Here is an 18,397-nt window from a genome sequence, read left to right on the forward strand (position 1 = left end):
GCATGCTGGTGCTGATATACCCTCCAAGCTCTCCCCCAGCCTGATTCAGATAATACCGTACATATTTTGCTTCACCTGTGTTGTAAACAACCATCCTTTATTTTTTTTAAATGCTGTCTTATCGGACAGAAGTGTAGCTTGACAAGCACCTTACCGTATAAAAAGGGTATGTGTTGATTCTGGTCGTCTTTCAAATCAATTTCTATGTCGTCAATTAATGTCTTTGACACGGGTGTGTAGTGTGGGCTGTCAAATTGTAAAATGGTTACGCGCCATCGTCGCGCATGGGCATCACCCACAAGTTGGTAATCAGTGATATCTGCATAAATAAACATGTTGTATTTTCTGCCATACAGTGGGGCAAAAAAGTATTTAGTCAGCCACCGATTGTGCAAGTTCCCCCACCTAAAATGATGACGGAGGTCAGTAATTTGCACCAGAGGTACACTTCAACTGTGAGAGACAAAATGTGAAAAAATAATCCATTAATTCACATGGTAGGATTTGTAAAGAATTTATTCGTAAATCAGGGTGGAAAATAAGTATTTGGTCAATAACCAAAATACAACTCAATACTTTGTAACATAACCTTTGTTGGCAATAACAGAGGTCAAATGTTTACTATAGGTCTTTACCAGGTTTGCACACACAGTAGCTGGTATTTTGGCCCATTCCTCCATGCAGATCTTCTCGAGAGCAGTGATGTTTTGGGGCTGTCGCCGAGCAACACGGACTTTCAACTCCCGCCACAGATTTTCTATGGGGTTGAGGTCTGGAGACTGGCTAGGCCACTCCAGGACTTTCAAATGCTTCTTACGGAGCCACTCCTTTGTTGCCCGGGCGGTGTGTTTTGGATCATTGTCATGTTGGAAGACCCAGCCTCGTTTCATCTTCAAAGTTCTCACTGATGGAAGGAGGTTTTGGCTCAAAATCTCACGATACATGGCCCCATTCATTCTGTCCTTAACACGGATCAGTCGTCCTGTCCCCTTGGCAGAAGAACAGCCCCATAGCATGATGTTTCCACCCCCATGCTTCACAGTAGGTATGGTGTTCTTGGGATGCAACTCAGTATTCTTCGTCCTCCAAACACGAGGAGTTGAGTTTATACCAAAAAGTTCTACTTTGGTTTCATCTGACCACATGACATTCTCCCAATCCTCTGCTGTATCATCCATGTGCTCTCTGGCAAACTTCAGACGGGCCTGGACATGCACTGGCTTCAGCAGCGGAACACGTCTGGCACTGCGGGATTTGATTCCCTGCCGTTGTAGTGTGTTACTGATGGTGACCTTTGTTACTTTGGTCCCAGCTCTCTGCAGGTCATTCACCAGGTCCCCCGTGTGGTTCTGGGATCTTTGCTCACCGTTCTCATGATCATTTTGACCCCACGGGATGAGATCTTGCGTGGAGCCCCAGATCGTGGGAGATTATCAGTGGTCTTGTATGTCTTCCATTTTCTGATGATTGCTCCCACAGTTGATTTTTTCACACCAAGCTGCTTGCCTATTGTAGATTCACTCTTCCCAGTCTGGTGCAGGTCTACAATACTTTTCCTGGTGTCCTTCGAAAGCTCTTTGGTCTTGGCCATGGCGGAGTTTGGAGTCTGACTGTTTGAGGCTGTGGACAGGTGTCTTTTATACAGATGAGTTCAAACAGGTGCCATTCATACAGGTAACGAGTGGGGGACAGAAAAGCTTCTTACAGAAGACGTTACAGGTCTGTGAGAGCCAGAGATTTTCCATGTTTGAGGTGACCAAGTACTTATTTTCCACCCTAATTTACGAATAAATTCTTTACAAATCCTACCATGTGAATTCATGGATTTTTTTTTTTTCACATTCTGTCTCTCACAGTTGAAGTGTACCTCTGGTGCGAATTACTGACCTCTGTCATCATTTTAAGTGGGGGAACTTGCACAATCGGTGGCTGACTAAATACTTTTTTGCCCCACTGTATATGTCTGCAGGATGTGGGGCGTATGTGTTTTTATAATGAAGTACTTCTGTTTTGAATCCTAGGATTTCTGCCAGTCTCCCTCTAAATGTGAGAACACTGCCTTTAGGCCCCATAACACTGACATAGTTACTAACTGGGCTGTATTGTGTTTTAATGTCACTGCACTGTGCTGAATGAATGACTGCAGAGCTATGTCGTCTGGTTAATCACGCATCGATGATGTCTTTTTCTGAAATCCATGAATTAAAGCTTGCAGGCCATCCTAACCATTTTACTAGAGCCATCTTTTTCCGGGCCACTTTTTTTTCTAGCCAATATGCTTTCAATATTTTGTTTTTATCAACAATCACGCGCTGTATTTCAGGCTCATAAAACGTACCTCTTTGTTGAGAAATGTTTGATGTTATCAGAATACTTTATTGATCCCGATAACTTCAAACATTTCTCAACAAGGAGGTCGCTTTATCGCTTCTTTAGCTGTTTAACGGTTGTATTATAAAACTCTTTACCTTCATCTGTTTCTAGTTTCATAGGGATCCTTCCCTCAGTAAGTATATCCTCAAAAGCGGCTGATGCAGCAGTCCCTGTCTTGTTTGTGAGGCATCTAACCCATGCATATTTTGAGAATACATCTATACATGTTAGCAGGTATCTAACATTATCAATATCTGCCATATATTCAGACATATCAACCAGATCGGCTTGAAACTGTTTGTCGATCCCATTGACCAATACTCTATTTCTGGGAAAGTGGATCCTAACTGGTTTATGGAGTGTGTAAGTGTCATCTCATTCTAAATAATGTTTGACCTGAGATAACAAGGGTTTTACACCTGTTGCCTCACAGGATGCTTTACGTTAGTGATGGGTCGTTCGCGAACGAAATGGCTCTTAGAGCCGGGTCTTTGATGTGAACGACGCGAGCCGGCTCATCGCGAGGCGTGGGTTTTTTTTTCTTTTTTCTTTCTCTCACCCTCTCTCTCGCACTTTTTTTTCGCTTCACTCAGCATGCGAGCCTTGTGCTTTACGCTGGAAAGAGGGGGGTGGATGGTAGTTACACTCAGTAACACAGGAACAGAGCCAGAGGGAGAGACAAAGAAAGAGAGCCAGGGACAACAACGTCACATTAGAAAGGTATAGTAATCATCCACAACTATTTTCGGTTGCAGATGATAAAGGATTCAGAAAGTTTATTCATGCAGGTCCATATGACAGAGAATATGCATGTTCTTTTTGTTTTCATATTATAATTTATATTTAATTGTGTTGTGGTTTGCAGTGTTTTGTGTTGTTTCACTTTAAATTTGTAAAAGGAAAAAGCTGAAAATTGAAATAGTTAAAAGTTGAAATGTGAATAGTTGATTTTTGTATTATATGATTTATTTATTACATTTTATGTGGAGTGAATAAATAAAATTATATTTACGGTGGCCCCTAGAGACAAAGCACATTCAAACTCCAAAGCACGTACAAAACACAACAGAAGTGCTCCAGGATGCTAGGGGCAGTGTTGAACTTTTGTTACCTAGTGGCTACACAAGCCAGCAAGTACCAACGACTGGATTTGGTGTGTGGTAGTAACAGGTAACTGAACTTTTTTTTATTTTTTTTTATTTGACTATATATGAATGCTTGTGTATAAATACACAAACAATACACACATGCTTTCATGCTTTGAATTGTGTAATTTAAGTGATCTAGGTAGCTCTGCTTTGGAAGTTCAGTTCATGCTAGAAATGTTTTTTGGAGTTTGTACGTGTTTTGTCTCAAGAGGCCACTGCATATATTTATATATAAACATAAATAAAACCACTTTTTTTTTTCTTTTACATTAGTAATTCCTTTTGTGCATAATTTTATATTATTGTTAATAATAAATTAATTAATGCAACAAAACAACCTGAAGAGCTGGTTCGGAGCCGAAAGAAATCCCATCACTACTATACGTAGCTTATTTAAACTGGCCAAGCCTGCAGGATGGGCCGGATCATGATAAATTTTAGACAAGGTGTTTTCCATGATGAATGCAAGACACAAATGACTAAGATGCTGGTGTTAACATGTCTTTTTATTTCATTCACACAGACAATGAATACTGAACAGCATACATTAAACCATGTGTCTCCCAGCCCTGTAGTTACCAATCATGCGAAGGATGGCTGGTTTAACACGACGGGCATAACGACTTGCTTCTAACAGTTGTGCAATATTGTCATTAATTGTGCATACTATATGTTGTGATGATCTCAGTTTGGTCATGGTGTGTTCTGCAAGCCTGCGGAATTGTGTTCCAGTCCCAGCGACTGTGTATGAGCGTACAAACAGGTGAATGGCTGGGATGAATCGGTCTGTCTGGAGCCTTATCATCACATTGTCATAGTAGGTGTCAAAGAAATACTCTGGCAATTCAAGCAAGCAGCTGTGTTGCACCTGACTGGGATGACCTGTTTGACATCTGTAGCATGTGTCCTGTAGAAAGTCATTTAGCACCAACATCAGTAGGTGGTGGGTTGCAAGCTTGATGTCGATTACCGTTTCCTCACACAGACCTGATCAAGTCTGAGAGGTCCCACGCCAACACGTTCTCACTCCCAACTCGTCAAACGTGTGACGCATGGTCAGGCTCCCTCTGCTGCACTTATGGACGCGCAGGGTACCCCCCTCGCGTCGGGAATTGACGTGAAGGGTCCTCCGATTGAAGAGATTGCCGCGGAAGAGCCTGTTGTCGGTATATTTATATATTTCCGAAATCACTTTGTAGTGACGTATACTGAACACAATAAATTATATAATGTAAACAACTACCTGAAAAACAGGTAGAACGATACTTTTGTATGGTTTATTGCATTTGTGGAGGGAGTGATGTATGCTGGGTAATGGCACAGCTAGCTACTGGGTGACTTTATTCACCCGCTTCGGCTGTTATCAGTCCATACAATGGGCGTTATTAGCACAAATCAGTCCCATAGATATGGGCCATCTCCTGCTAGATTGTTCAGAAGGTTGTTCTCATCCATCCAGATGGAGGATCACTAACAGGAGCGTGGAAGACTCCAGAATCCACTCTGGCTACTATCCGGTGGATATGCAGTGTTTACAGGTAAGACCGTTTAAACGGACAGCATTTATAGAATGACTATTAAAAGTCAGCGAGTGTCAGTAATGTTAATGTGGTTATGTTAGTAATACACAGAGTGCTAATATAACAGCTTTAAGATGCATTTGTAGATGTTATTACGTGTTTTACCGTCTTTATGGTGCTAGCTTAAAGTTACGGTGTAAACGTTAGCTTATATTGGAGGAAAGCTGTTACTGGTTAAACGATGTTAGCACAGAAATATTAGCTTCTGTCATGACTGATGAAGTTACTAGTTAATAAAGTTTCCAGTAAAGTGTTTAATCGCAGCCACAGACTGACAGCAAATATCTCGATTAGCTTCAGTGCATCTATAATAAATATGTGCAAGTTTCAGTGCTTCGTTTAAACTGTATGATACTTATACTGACCCAGGGTCAGTGTAAAATACAATCCCAGCTGTGTGAACAAAGCCTGGCTCCTTTAATCCTGCATGACAAACCTCAGGATGCAGGTTATTATTACTCTTTCCTGCTGGCACACCTGTCACACCTGAGAGTCAGCTAGAAACTTACAGTGACGTGGACATCATGCAAAGACTGCCAGACTCTGTAATACTGCAAATGATCAGTGACTCAGGTTAACACTAAACTTTAAACGGCACCTCTGTGTCTCTGTGTGCTGAACATCTAGGATTGAGTCAGGCTGCATCAGCTGAAGCTGTTATTTGTATATATCAGTATTTTTTATTCAGGTGTGGGGAAAATACGTAAGACTGCAGTGAAGCGATGCACCAGAGTAATCCCTGGCCAAAGGTATCGTACTCAAATCAGACTACTGATCCAGCCACATCAGCCTTTTGTGAGGTCTGTTTAAAGTTGACTAAAAGTCAACTGCAGGTTCCTGAGAGGTGGACTGTGAGCACAGAAACACATGTTCATACATACAGCTGCAGCAAACTTACATTAATTTTAAATAGATTTGTTACTCTGATGTCTGTCTGTGTGTTAGTCCTCTGACAGACTGGTGACCTGTCCAGATGTGCTCTACCTATGACTACTGGGACAGGCTCTAGCTCCTGTAAAAGAAATTTTCTGTTATTCTCATTTGAAGTATTTAAGTGCTTATGCATATGCTTAGTTGTGACACTGTTACTGTTCAGTGAAAGTTTCTAAAACTAGATGAACTTACTTCAGCGTCAGCAGTTTGAGAAAACAACTCCCTTTACAGGTGCTGATAAGGCCAAGGGCACAAAACAGCACAACCATTGATGCGTTAGGTTTCATAGCGAGACATGTGAAGTGTGGTAGGATCAGTTTAACTTCCTCCCTCTTCCTTGGAATGCATAAAGGAGGAGGAGCACAACTTCTGTGGCAGCGCTGACATGACTGAACTGTGATGTTTGATGTGTGTCGGCGCAGTAATAAATAGCTTGATCACAGCTCTTTCTGTGTTGCAGACTTTATTTAAAAAATTCCACGACACCTCCCCCCCCTCCCACTGTGAACCTGAATTGAATATTCAGAAGACATTTGTTTAAATAGTTCTAGAAATCGGAGCTGTTGGTGTGTCCTTGGATTGTGTGGTAATAATATTAGAGCCTGCAATCTTTCTTACTGAATCTCTACTATGAGTCATGTTACCTGAGATTAATTCTATGTTTACCTGTCAGCCTGGACGAATGTGCTGTGTGAAGGAAATTAAATTAAATCAGATCTGAACTGCGTACATTTAAGGAACCTGTTAATATTTAATTGAAATATGAACCAGTGATTTTTTGATTGCTGATTCCAAGAGAGTCTTTAATTCTCTTCTCTGTTTTCCAGAACAGTTCTCCACAGTCGCTGTCCACATGGGTCAGTGGGACCAAGAAGCACTCTGCTAATGTGGGACTCTGACCAGCAACATCCAGCAGGACCCAGACAGCGTTTTCTATCTCCCAGCTGGAGTTTTTGTTTGTCTGTGACTAGAGAGTCAGATTTTTGTTGAGCTTCACACTTGCAGAGTTAAGTCAGTTTGCAGAGATCCCTCCCACCCTGGCTTTTATGTGCTAGATTTCTTATCTGAAACCACCACAGGTTAACACAGGCTACTGATCCCTGATGGGAGAATCATCAATTTTGGCAACAAAGAAGCCTGGTGGATGTTTGTTTACAGTCTGATGATGGGACATCATGCTCTGCATCTTCAAAGTTTGCCTCCTCATTATTATTCATACCCAGTAATGTGAAGTATGCTCATATCTACTATAACTGAACCAACCTGGTGCTCTTCATTTATGGAGGCTGTTGAGTCTGAATGTTGGATGTTGTGTATCTCGTGTTCTCTGGGCTTTGTTGTCCTCAGTCTTTTCGCAGGATCAGAAAACAAAACCAGGAGGCGCGTAAATGTTTCTTCTCCATGATGTTTCTTCAAATGTTTTTTCTGGATGATGATAAGACTGTGACACGGGATGCCACCTTTGGTCTTGTGATGAAGCAAAGCTCAGGAAGAAGTGTGATTAAATGGTACCCACATGTGTGCTGCTGAGAAGGATGTACAGGGGCACCTGCAGCCAAATCCAAGCCTCAGGTTAGTTGTAGTTGCAGAACGCTATAGACTGAGACAGCTGAGGCATCAAATGTTTGATTAAACGGATGAAAAAGAGAAGTTTCTTCCCTATAAATATCACTTCTTAAAATCTGTAGCAACTTCAAGTCTGTCAGCGTGCTGAGCATGCTCAGAATGTGACAATATATTTTTGTTCAATATTTAATTTCTTTCAGTTGCAATTGATAAATGAAAAAATATATATATTCTTATAATTTAGCAAACTAATTTATCAAAAAAAATATACATATAGCTGTATTAGTTTTAATAAATTAATTTGACAGCTGTATTGAAAATACCATATTGTATTCATACAGAATCAGTTTGGTATCATTGTTTGTCTGATTGCTGAAACTAAGAGCTACTTTGATCTGTTTAGATCTAAAGTATCCAAAGTTGAGCTCTGATGTTTCTTCACCCCTGTGTGTGTGATATGTGATTTCCTACATGCTGGCAGAGCAGAGCAGCAGTTTGTGCTCACAGATGGTGACGGTGTGGAGAGATGGTGGTGTTTCCTCAGAAGAACCAGCAGAGTCACTTGCTGACTGATGTTCGTCTGCACTGCACAGAGGAAATCAACTGACCGAGGTTTGTCCAGTGACGTGTTATGAAATGTATATTTGTTTTATGCTTACAGTTATGTTTTTCTTGACAGAGGCTCTGCAGAGGTTAGACAAAGCAGAGAAAACATGTGCTTTACATTTTACTGTGATTTATTGAGATATTTGTTGCCTGATGTTCAGCAGGAATGGAGAAATAGAATCAAAGGGAGATGTTTTTTATGTTTTTGTAATGATGTAAGTAAATCTTCAATATTATTTATTTGCTTGGTTATATTAGGAGTGTTTCTGAGTGAGGGGGAGAGGAGTCATCATCCAGGTAAAGTGACGTGGATCAGTGGATACACTTGTCTCCCCTTTAAAGGAGACGATCCAAGTCATCCTTAAATGTTAGTGCTTTCAAATACACAAACATTTTTAAAGGACAAAAATGAACATCCAACTTTGACTGTAACACAAAATAAATCTTTGCATGTGTGTTTTCAAACTCTCAGATGGGCAGCATATCAGTCTTGGACTGTCTAACCTGCCGGAGCAGCACTGAATGACCACCGCACGAGCATGTTCCTGCAACATTCAGCATCTGATCCTTCATCTGTGTGCTTCTGCTTTTGGTAAGTAGAGTTACCCAACTCCAGTAACTCTAAACACATGCCATCAATTTCTGACGGCCTGGTTACTTCCTGTCAGTTACTTTAGAAACCATGTGGTCACCTGACCTAACACTGTTTCTTCTTCTTCCCCTTAATGTTCAAGTGTCACATGTCAAACAGCTGGAGAGGAAACTACACCAGTGTACTGGGATGTTTCACCAACACGTGCCAGATGCTGTTCCTTCATGGTGACATCACCAGAGACAGCCCCGCCCACCTCAGGACCTCGCCATTGATCATGATGATTATAATGATGACAGCGAGCGGAACTAAGACTGTAAAAATCCACAACCAGAATGTTTCTTTCTAATTATGAATGAATACTGAGAGCCTCTTTCTGTGTTTTGTCTGTTTTGTTTTTTACCTCATTTGTTTCTAACAAAGTTCACAAACTCACACAGTTTACATTCTGTATGTTTCCATCTTTACCAGCCACTCTAACTGCATTTAAGAAAATAATCCTTAGAAATCGTCATTTTTCTCTTTTGTAATTGATGATAATTCAGTGAATATACTGCGCTGCTTCCTTTTATTGCATCACACATTCCTTTATGTTTTTCAGTGTCCAGTTATTTTTTACTGCTGTTTGAATTCTCTGTATGTTTGACCCTGTAGACAGTTTGATGGACTGCTTGTCTTCCTGTTTGTAACCGCCGCCTGTTTTTTAATAAAGATTTGGATTTCTGACTTCAACACAGCCTCTGTGTGTCCTCCCTTTGTGTCCTCTTCCTCTGTGAATGTGTTGCATGTGTCACAGATTCATTTTATTAACAGCTTTCCCACAGTGAGTTGCATCAGCATTCATTCACAGCACATTGCAGAAGGATTCAGATTAATACAGTGATCTTATGGTCAGAATCATCCTGACAGAGTGCCACTGTAAATGATCTTTCATCAGGTAAATTTTAAAGTTCAGGGGCAGGAGTTATGAAGAATCATACTGACATTAGGACTAATAATATGTACTTACAAAGTCAAAGTTTTTTAATTATGCTAGAATATTGGAAGACAATCAACTTTTAGTGTTTTCCGCATATTAATTATTCTGAAATAGAGACGGTGACTCTAACTGTACAGAAGCACTAAACAACTGACAATCTAACAGACATCATTGGCCTGAGCTGTCATGCACAGTGAGTCTGATCCTTTGCTGTGAGAGTCTGACAAGCATGTTTCTGGTCAGTTTGGAACAAATAATATCACAATGTTGATCTTTTTTTCAATATTCCTTCTCTTTTACGACATAAACTGTGATCAAAGCTACTTATGTTCACAGCATGTAATAATACTGACAGTCCAGGGCATTGTGGTCTGTTGAGCTAGGGTTAGGGTTAGCAATTCAGACATATGTAATCAATATTAAACGATCTGACGTGGGCCACTGTCCACAGTGTTGGGAAATCCATACCAGGCTGGAACAAGTCAAGGTAGGTGAGCATCCACGAGAAGACACAGCAGATGCATCCTACTAATACTGACAGGACCAGGAGACTCCAGAAACCGAGCATCTTCTCTTCAGTGCCATCCTCTCCTGTCACCCTCTCTACCCGCAGCTCTTTAAGTATGGGTTAGATAAGGGCGCAGAGAAACCCTTATTACTAATTTGTATTATAATTCAATTTTCATGAAATATTCATATTCAGTATCGGTCCTTTTATATTATAACCACGTATCCACCCAGGCTCATGGTGGGGCAGGGCTCTGTCCTGGGATGCTTGAGTACAAGGTAATGTACACCCTGACAGTCTAACTGTAAGCAACAGTCTAAATGTAAAGTGCATTCTACACTCCTCTTCAATAAATCATATGCAAAGAGTCATTCAGGACTGTAAAACGTCAACTACAGAACCCAGAGTCTTCATCATTAAATCTCTGGTTGCTTCATTTTTCTATCCTATATCAGATACTTTAAGGTTAGGTTAGGTAAACTTGCATTCTCATGGTGAGGCAAAGTGCTTTATGTGTGTGTGTGCGTGTCATGAACGGCTATAAAAGGCCTATAATTAAAGAACAAAGCGGGGTTTGAGTTCGAGTTGCGGCAGACTGTCACTACTTGTAAATGGAACGCAGCCTTCCTACGGCGGACAGCTAATAACAGGAATCGGACGCGGTCCAGCCAAGTCCACAGCAACCACCATAGCAACCGCCTAGCATGACCTTAAAAACATTTTCTGTCTTCATAACTATCAAAAACGTGAAATGATTTGCAAAGTGTGAAAGTGTTACAGCTGCAGAGAGCTATGGCGGTATCTTTGGAAGCTGTTTACATAGCTAATAATATACGATGTAACCATGGAGACAGTCAGTCACGTGAGCTAGCGGTGCATGTTTACTACAGTGAATAAGGTGATTGCGTGCACAGCGTCCACACGCTGCAGAGGGTAAAGACATTACTTCAATATTGTTTTATATTGATATATATTTGCCTTCTGTTGACCATCACCTCAGGTTCACCATCACAGTTTCAGCATACAGATGCACACTGTGTAAATATGAACACATTCAAAAACTCATGTCTCAGAAATAAGCACGGCTGTTCATGTTTGTCATTAGAGTTTTATTTGTAAGAAAATTATGAGCTTCATATTGTGCATCAAATAAAAGAACATTTCACAACTGAGTCAACAGAAACAGGAAACAGAAATGTCTCTAATGTAGACGTGTACAGTGTAGTGTAAGCATTAAAAGATCACAAAGGAAACACTAACATTTATGTGAAACTAATTGTAATAAAAAAAATGAACAGGTAGTTTATAGATGTAAAAGAAAGAATCTGAAAACAACACTTTTTTGGTCTAAGTGATCAAAGTAGAAAACAGAAGTGATGTTCAAGAACAAACCGTAGCTGCACTAATATTACACATCTCCATTGATGTGGTGAACAGACATGTTGCTTTTAAAACCACATGCAGTGTGTGACCGTGACTGTTCACTGAGACCATGAACGCCACTTCGCTGAAGCCTTCGCCTTCTTCTTCTTCTTCTTCTTCTAAATTGGAAGCAGAAGGAGCACGAGCTGCTTTGATCTACTGAAAGGAAAAAGCAGAACATCTGAGCTGAAACCATTAAGACAGGAACAATCATTCAATGCAGTGTCTCACGTATCTTAGCCTGTTACAACTGTTGATACAAGCTAAATACGGTTAACACACAGTGTCAGGGAGCTCCAGTGTGGGAACTAGTGGCTTTAGGTTTGTAGTCATTTAACTTTCATCCATTCATTCATTTAATTCAGGAGGAAGAAATGTCAGGTGGGTGCAGGCTGGTTACATGCATTTGGTCCCATGCTGTCTTTAACTAAATGACTTGGTTCATTTTATGGCTGGGCTGTATGTGGGGTTATATCATGTTATTTGGGCAGGAGTACCTGTCCCCTGTTAGACTTAGAAAGTTTCTCCATAAGTAGAGTTTCTAACTCTTCTAGCACATCTGTGGCTGACAGCTTTTTGGTGGCTCTTTTTACCCCACACTGGTTGTGAGTGTGTAAATAGCCCCACTAGTTCTTTTGGGTTGCAGTTAACTTGGGAGGAAGGGGTAGGTCTGCCATGACTAGATGAATAACAATTATCTGGGATACATAAATTTCATAATGCATGCATATATCTCTATAAACCTGGCCTGTGGGCTGCCATTTTTACATTCAGTTATTTCTTTGTTGAATCTAAATAATGAATGTGTTACAGTTAAAGTGACACTGGTCAGTGTAAATGGCTCATTGGGACACAGAAACCTTTAAATTAAACACTATCACCTGATATCGAGTGTCAAACAATATCAGAGCTGTAAAAGCTGTTTACAGTCAGAATTTATAAAACTATGATTGTAAATAAATTCAAACAAGTGAGCTTTTCTCTTTGTGCTGAATATCAACACTGTGATTTCTTAGACTGTAAGCTTTACTTCAGCACAACCAGTTGTAGAAGCTGCCACTCCAAATGTCTTTGATAACAAGACAAAAATACCTTTTCAGTCCACGGCCTGAAGTTCTTCTCCGACATCTTCTGACATCGGCTTTGTCTGCTGGTTTGAAGACAATAAACCACAAAAAGATGATTTAGTCACTTTGTCTGCGTCATGCAGCTCGAATGTGTCGTGTAACGATGTTGAATAGCCGTCGTTATCCCTCTGCTGTGTCAGTAGGATTGTACTGTACAGCATCTCATTGATATGTGAAAAATGCTAATGTAACACGATAACAGACTTACATCATTAAAACATAAAGGGCAGGAGATATTTAGATATTTTTATATTTATATTACATTTTATAGCTGACGGATATTACTAAATAGATAGAATTTACTAAATAGCTGGATGAACATGAAAAATATGTCTATAAAAACAAATGACCATGAGAGCCAGTAGAATTAATTCAACTGGACACTCAAAAGATGTCCTTAAATGCTCTTTAAGTGGCAGAACAGATGAACAAACAGTTAATCGCTTACTTGAGATGAAATCTGCTCAGCTACTTTGAAAACAGCTTCTAACTGGTTCCTCCTTTAACAGGATGACGGCTCAGGGGTAAGGCCATCATGCAGTCCAGCAACCTTTATGGTTCTGCTTTGATTCACCAGGAACTATTAGGGAAACCTTCCAGCGCCTCCTGTGAAAGACACAGGCATAAACACACAAACATTTATTAACATGTTCCACAGTCTTCCAGTTTGATTTTCTCATCCTGTGGACAACAACGTACATGGATGCAGGTTTATTGTTAACTTTTGTAAGGTTTATTTACTGAACATATCCAGCTGCAGCTCCACTGTGATCCTGAACTGGATAAGCACTTAAGAAAATGTGTGAATAAATGGACAAACATCAACTTACTATATTTATCCAAACAGACGGGACCAATAATGCTTCACTGAGTTAGAGACTTTAACGTCTCTTCTATGTAAGACAACAAAGGTTTTTCAGACTGCATGTAGCTGTCCTCTATGTCAGCTCACACATTTACATTCATGTCACACTTATTTCTGCTTTCCCATTTTATAATTATTACTTACATTTTGATTAGATACCTTGAGTTTGTAAATGATCAGATTACATAATTGGAATACAATGTATCCAATTCAGGGTTGCGGGAGGATGAAGCCTATCCCAGCTGATACAGGACAAAGACAGGCTGCCAGTTTATTGCAGGGCTAACACGATATGTGTAACAGAAAATCCACTTAAATGTTTGATATTTCTTATAATAATCATAATTATGACTATTATTTAAAGGTTTCTTTATAAATACATTTTGATTTTTATAACCTCTAAAATATAAACCTGAGCCGTTTCAGATTCTGACCTCTGACCTCACTGCAGCTCCCTCTTGGAAGTACGTCTGCTTCTTGTCTACCCCCAGTGTTGACCGCCTGCCCTTGATATCACGTACTGTACCCGAGGAACAGAAAAGGACAAACACTTGCCTTCATTTAAGAAGTACATTCATACAGAGGTAATCTATGGAAACACACTAGTTCACCCTTTGGGAGAAATCAGTTCCTGTGAAACATTTCTGTAAATGAACATCATGTGGAGAATGAATGAAACGAGTTCTTCAGGTGACTCAGCAGTCCCACACTGACAAATGAAATCTAGTTAAACTATTAAGCATATTTGCTCTTCTGAAATCTGTGTTAAACAACAACAAACATAAGTTAGTAACAAAAATACAGCTGAGTAGAGGCTTTCCAAACCACCAGCAGCCATAATGCTAAATTTTAATCTTCAAATGTTTCTGAGCCGTCTTCAACCTGCTTTTAACACATTAAAGTCCCACAGTCAATGCAGCCTGACTCAATCCTAGATGTTCAGCACACAGAGACACAGAGGTGCCGTTTAAAGTTTAGTGTTAACCTGAGTCACTGATCATTTGCAGTATTACAGAGTCTGGCAGTCTTTGCATGATGTCCACGTCACTGTAAGTTTCTAGCTGACTCTCAGGTGTGACAGGTGTGCCAGCAGGAAAGCGTAATAATAACCTGCATCCTGAGGTTTGTCATGCAGGATTAAAGGAGCCAGGCTTTGTTCACACAGCTGGGATTGTATTTTACACTGACCCTGGGTCAGTATAAGTATCATACAGTTTAAACGAAGCACTGAAACTTGCACATATTTATTATAGATGCACTGAAGCTAATCGAGATATTTGCTGTCAGTCTGTGGCTGCGATTAAACACTTTACTGGAAACTTTATTAACTAGTAACTTCATCAGTCATGACAGAAGCTAATATTTCTGTGCTAACATCGTTTAACCAGTAACAGCTTTCCTCCAATATAAGCTAACGTTTACACCGTAACTTTAAGCTAGCACCATAAAGACGGTAAAACACGTAATAACATCTACAAATGCATCTTAAAGCTGTTATATTAGCACTCTGTGTATTACTAACATAACCACATTAACATTACTGACACTCGCTGACTTTTAATAGTCATTCTATAAATGCTGTCCGTTTAAACGGTCCTACCTGTAAACACTGCATATCCACCGGATTCCAGCCAGAGTGGATTCTGGAGTCTTCCACGCTCCTGTTAGTGATCCTCCATCTGGATGGATGAGAACAACCTTCTGAACAATCTAGCAGGAGATGGCCCATATCTATGGGACTGATTTGTGCTAATAACGCCCATTGTATGGACTGATAACAGCCGAAGCGGGTGAATAAAGTCACCCAGTAGCTAGCTGTGCCATTACCCAGCATACATCACTCCCTCCACAAATGCAATAAACCATACAAAAGTATCGTTCTACCTGTTTTTCAGGTAGTTGTTTACATTATATAATTTATTGTGTTCAGTATACGTCACTACAAAGTGATTTCGGAAATATATAAATATACCGACAACAGGCTCTTCCGCGGCAATCTCTTCAATCGGAGGACCCTTCACGTCAATTCCCGACGCGAGGGGGGTACCCTGCGCGTCCATAAGTGCAGCAGAGGGAGCCTGACCATGCGTCACACGTTTGACGAGTTGGGAGTGAGAACGTGTTGCCCACGCATGCATGTCTCCCTCTCTAAAATGAAAACAATAAAAAGAGGTTATAATTTGTTGCACACACACACACACACACCCTACCATTTGGTTTATTTAGTTGTCAGACGGCCTTATGATTTTAGGTTTGCACAGGGTAGAAGGCAAGCCAGTCTTCGGACAAGTCGCAAAATCATCAAAAACCAGGCGTTTTCTAATACCCTCCTACGCAGTGTTGAGCCTATGTTGACGATGGTGTTGTCAATCTGGCTAAACAGACGCAGCATAGCTCTCCAGTCGCACCACTGTATAAAAAAAATGTCCTTAAACCATATAGTGCTCTCTTCTATGCTTAGAGGGTAAGGATTTAACCTCCAGTTTTCAACCCCTCTGGCAGCAATAAGACTTTCCCTGTCATCACATACACTGAGAAAAATAAAGTCATCGGGCTGCGGTTGAAGCGATCAGCCTCAACCCTGTAAAGCTCAGGGCCTGTTGGACTGTTCCACTGGGAAACATACAGCATCTCTGGGAAGCCCACATTGTCCAAGCCCGCACAAACAACGGTGCGAAAGAGTTTCCAGTTTTTAGTAGACATGACTTGTGACTCCCCCCAAAACAGTCCCTCACCACAATCTACATGAAGTATAACTGCACCACTGGTATATTTAACGGTATACACATACTCATTACTGCCTCGATATTCTAACTTAAATTCAGCCCCATCTACGGCGTTTTCACAGCGTTGCTTTTTACGATGAGGGCCCCTCATATTCATATATATATATATATATATATATATATATATATATATATATATATATATATATATATATATATATATATTCATATATATATATATATATATTCATATATATATATATATATATTCATATATATATATATATATATATTCATATATATATATATATATATATATATATATAAATAATATTTTGTAACTTCTGTCAGTGCTGTGCTTTTTGGAAACCGAATTTCCCAGAGGAACCCACCCGAGGGATTAATAAAGTTTTATCTTATCTTATCTTACATGAGGTGGTTGTGGCATTAGTAGAAAATTTTAACAGACCTTTTTAACCTGTTAAATAGAAGTTTACTTCATTATACTTTCACCAATTCACTCAACCTGCAAATCTTAACTTCAGATACTAATAACAAACATACAAATGTAGAAAACTGATTTCCCTTTGACTTTATTGAACAGTTGAAATTTTCACATTACTGTTGCATTAAACACACTCTTACTTTGTATGTGTACTAAACCTCACTTTAATCAGCAATATGCTCAGGCTATGCAGGTATATTTCACTGCTGACCACAAAGTTGATGTTTCTGATTAGTGGACAACCTCAGTGAGTCCTTTTTAAAGCTCTTTTCTTGTAACAGCATTCATACACTTGTAATAGGACGAAGCATATGGAACAAGTTGTTTTAAATTCAGCCTATAAACAGACAGATGGCTGCTTTTGTTAACATTCAAATTTTATATGTGTTCACAATGAATTGGCTCTAGCATCCAGCTGTACCGAATGGAACATACACAAGCTATATCAACTTATAGAGATACACACTGAAGCTGAAAATGCACAGCTTGTTCAGTTACAAAAACAATATGTAAAAGATCTGGGTTATCTGGGTCACTCTCTCAGATGTGACTGTCTTCAGTCTCTTTGTAACCTGTAAGAGAATAAAAAATTAAAAAGGGTAGAAACCATTATTTGTGATGCATATTATATACTACTATTCACTTCATAGAGCAGTTTCAATTTTTGTCATGATACATGTTCAGTCATCCAGTGAATAAATCCCAAAAGGCTAATTCTGGTCATGGTAATCATACCAAGGCCCTTTAGACTTTTATGAGTAATCCTCTTTTGTGTCAGGGGTTGCTGTGTGGATGTGGAGAAGAGGGACCCAAACGCAGGACTAGTGGTGAGGATTAAGGGTGTTTATTGTAATTTACGAATGAAGACAGCAGGAGATGGCTGACTGAACTGAACACACGGCAATGACAACATCAATGAGAAGACTGTGAACAGAAGGAAACTAGAACACAATGCACAGAGACTGACAAAGGGCTGACATAATAAAACAGGACGTGTATATATGGAAACTAAAAGTAGAACATGACTAAACTGAAAACACGGGGTCAACGACACAGGAACCCTGACATTTTGTCTGCATCTGAGGCTGAATCGCAGGTGGTTCCTGTAATCAGCGATCTTACATGCTGTTTGTTCATACTGATGTGCCAAAGTGGGTTAAAATGGACAGAATCAACCTTTTGGCATGGACATTTCTGAGGTCAGGTGGTAATTGTTTCTGGTGGATCAAGCAAACAGTTTCATACTTATATCTTGGAGGCATTGTCTAATATACTGTAACGGACTGGTTTATAAGTTAGTTTTCCTGTTGTTTTGGCATTGGCTATGGTCTACAGTAGCCTGTGTTACTGGTATTAATAAACAGCCAGTAAACACAATACCAATCGTCTCTGTCTTCTGTCAGAGGGATGCTACAATACTGTAGTTTTGGATTTTTACAGCTTGTAAGACTGCAAATACAACTATGA

General features: G+C 39.9%; 1 protein-coding gene and 2 long non-coding RNA genes across 6 annotated transcripts in view; 2 read left to right on the forward strand and 1 right to left on the reverse strand.

The window, feature by feature from the left end:
* The window catches only part of LOC143414993 (uncharacterized), a 182,337-nt gene extending 172,803 nt beyond the window's left edge, over nt 1–9,534 (forward strand). The window contains exon 2 of the long non-coding RNA XR_013095602.1: nt 9,407–9,534. This is a non-coding gene — a long non-coding RNA (uncharacterized LOC143414993). The remainder of the gene's footprint in view (nt 1–9,406) is intronic.
* LOC101487469 (butyrophilin subfamily 3 member A2) overlaps nt 1–18,397 on the forward strand; it is a 406,303-nt gene that overhangs the window by 270,769 nt on the left and 117,137 nt on the right. The window lies entirely within an intron of this gene.
* LOC112435593 (uncharacterized) lies at nt 11,374–15,818 on the reverse strand. Of its 3 annotated transcripts, none has more exons than XR_013095596.1 (6): nt 15,672–15,818; nt 15,300–15,378; nt 14,134–14,219; nt 13,283–13,440; nt 12,800–12,854; nt 11,374–11,866 (listed from the first exon to the last, which is right to left on the reverse strand). It is a non-coding gene; the product is annotated as an uncharacterized LOC112435593 (long non-coding RNA). The 3 variants fall into 3 exon arrangements; XR_013095597.1 differs by having other exon boundaries at nt 11,374–11,863; nt 12,800–12,857; XR_013095595.1 differs by having other exon boundaries at nt 12,800–12,857.

This window comes from Maylandia zebra, linkage group LG3 (genome assembly GCF_041146795.1).
Source record: "Maylandia zebra isolate NMK-2024a linkage group LG3, Mzebra_GT3a, whole genome shotgun sequence".
Classification (NCBI taxonomy): domain Eukaryota; kingdom Metazoa; phylum Chordata; class Actinopteri; order Cichliformes; family Cichlidae; genus Maylandia; species Maylandia zebra.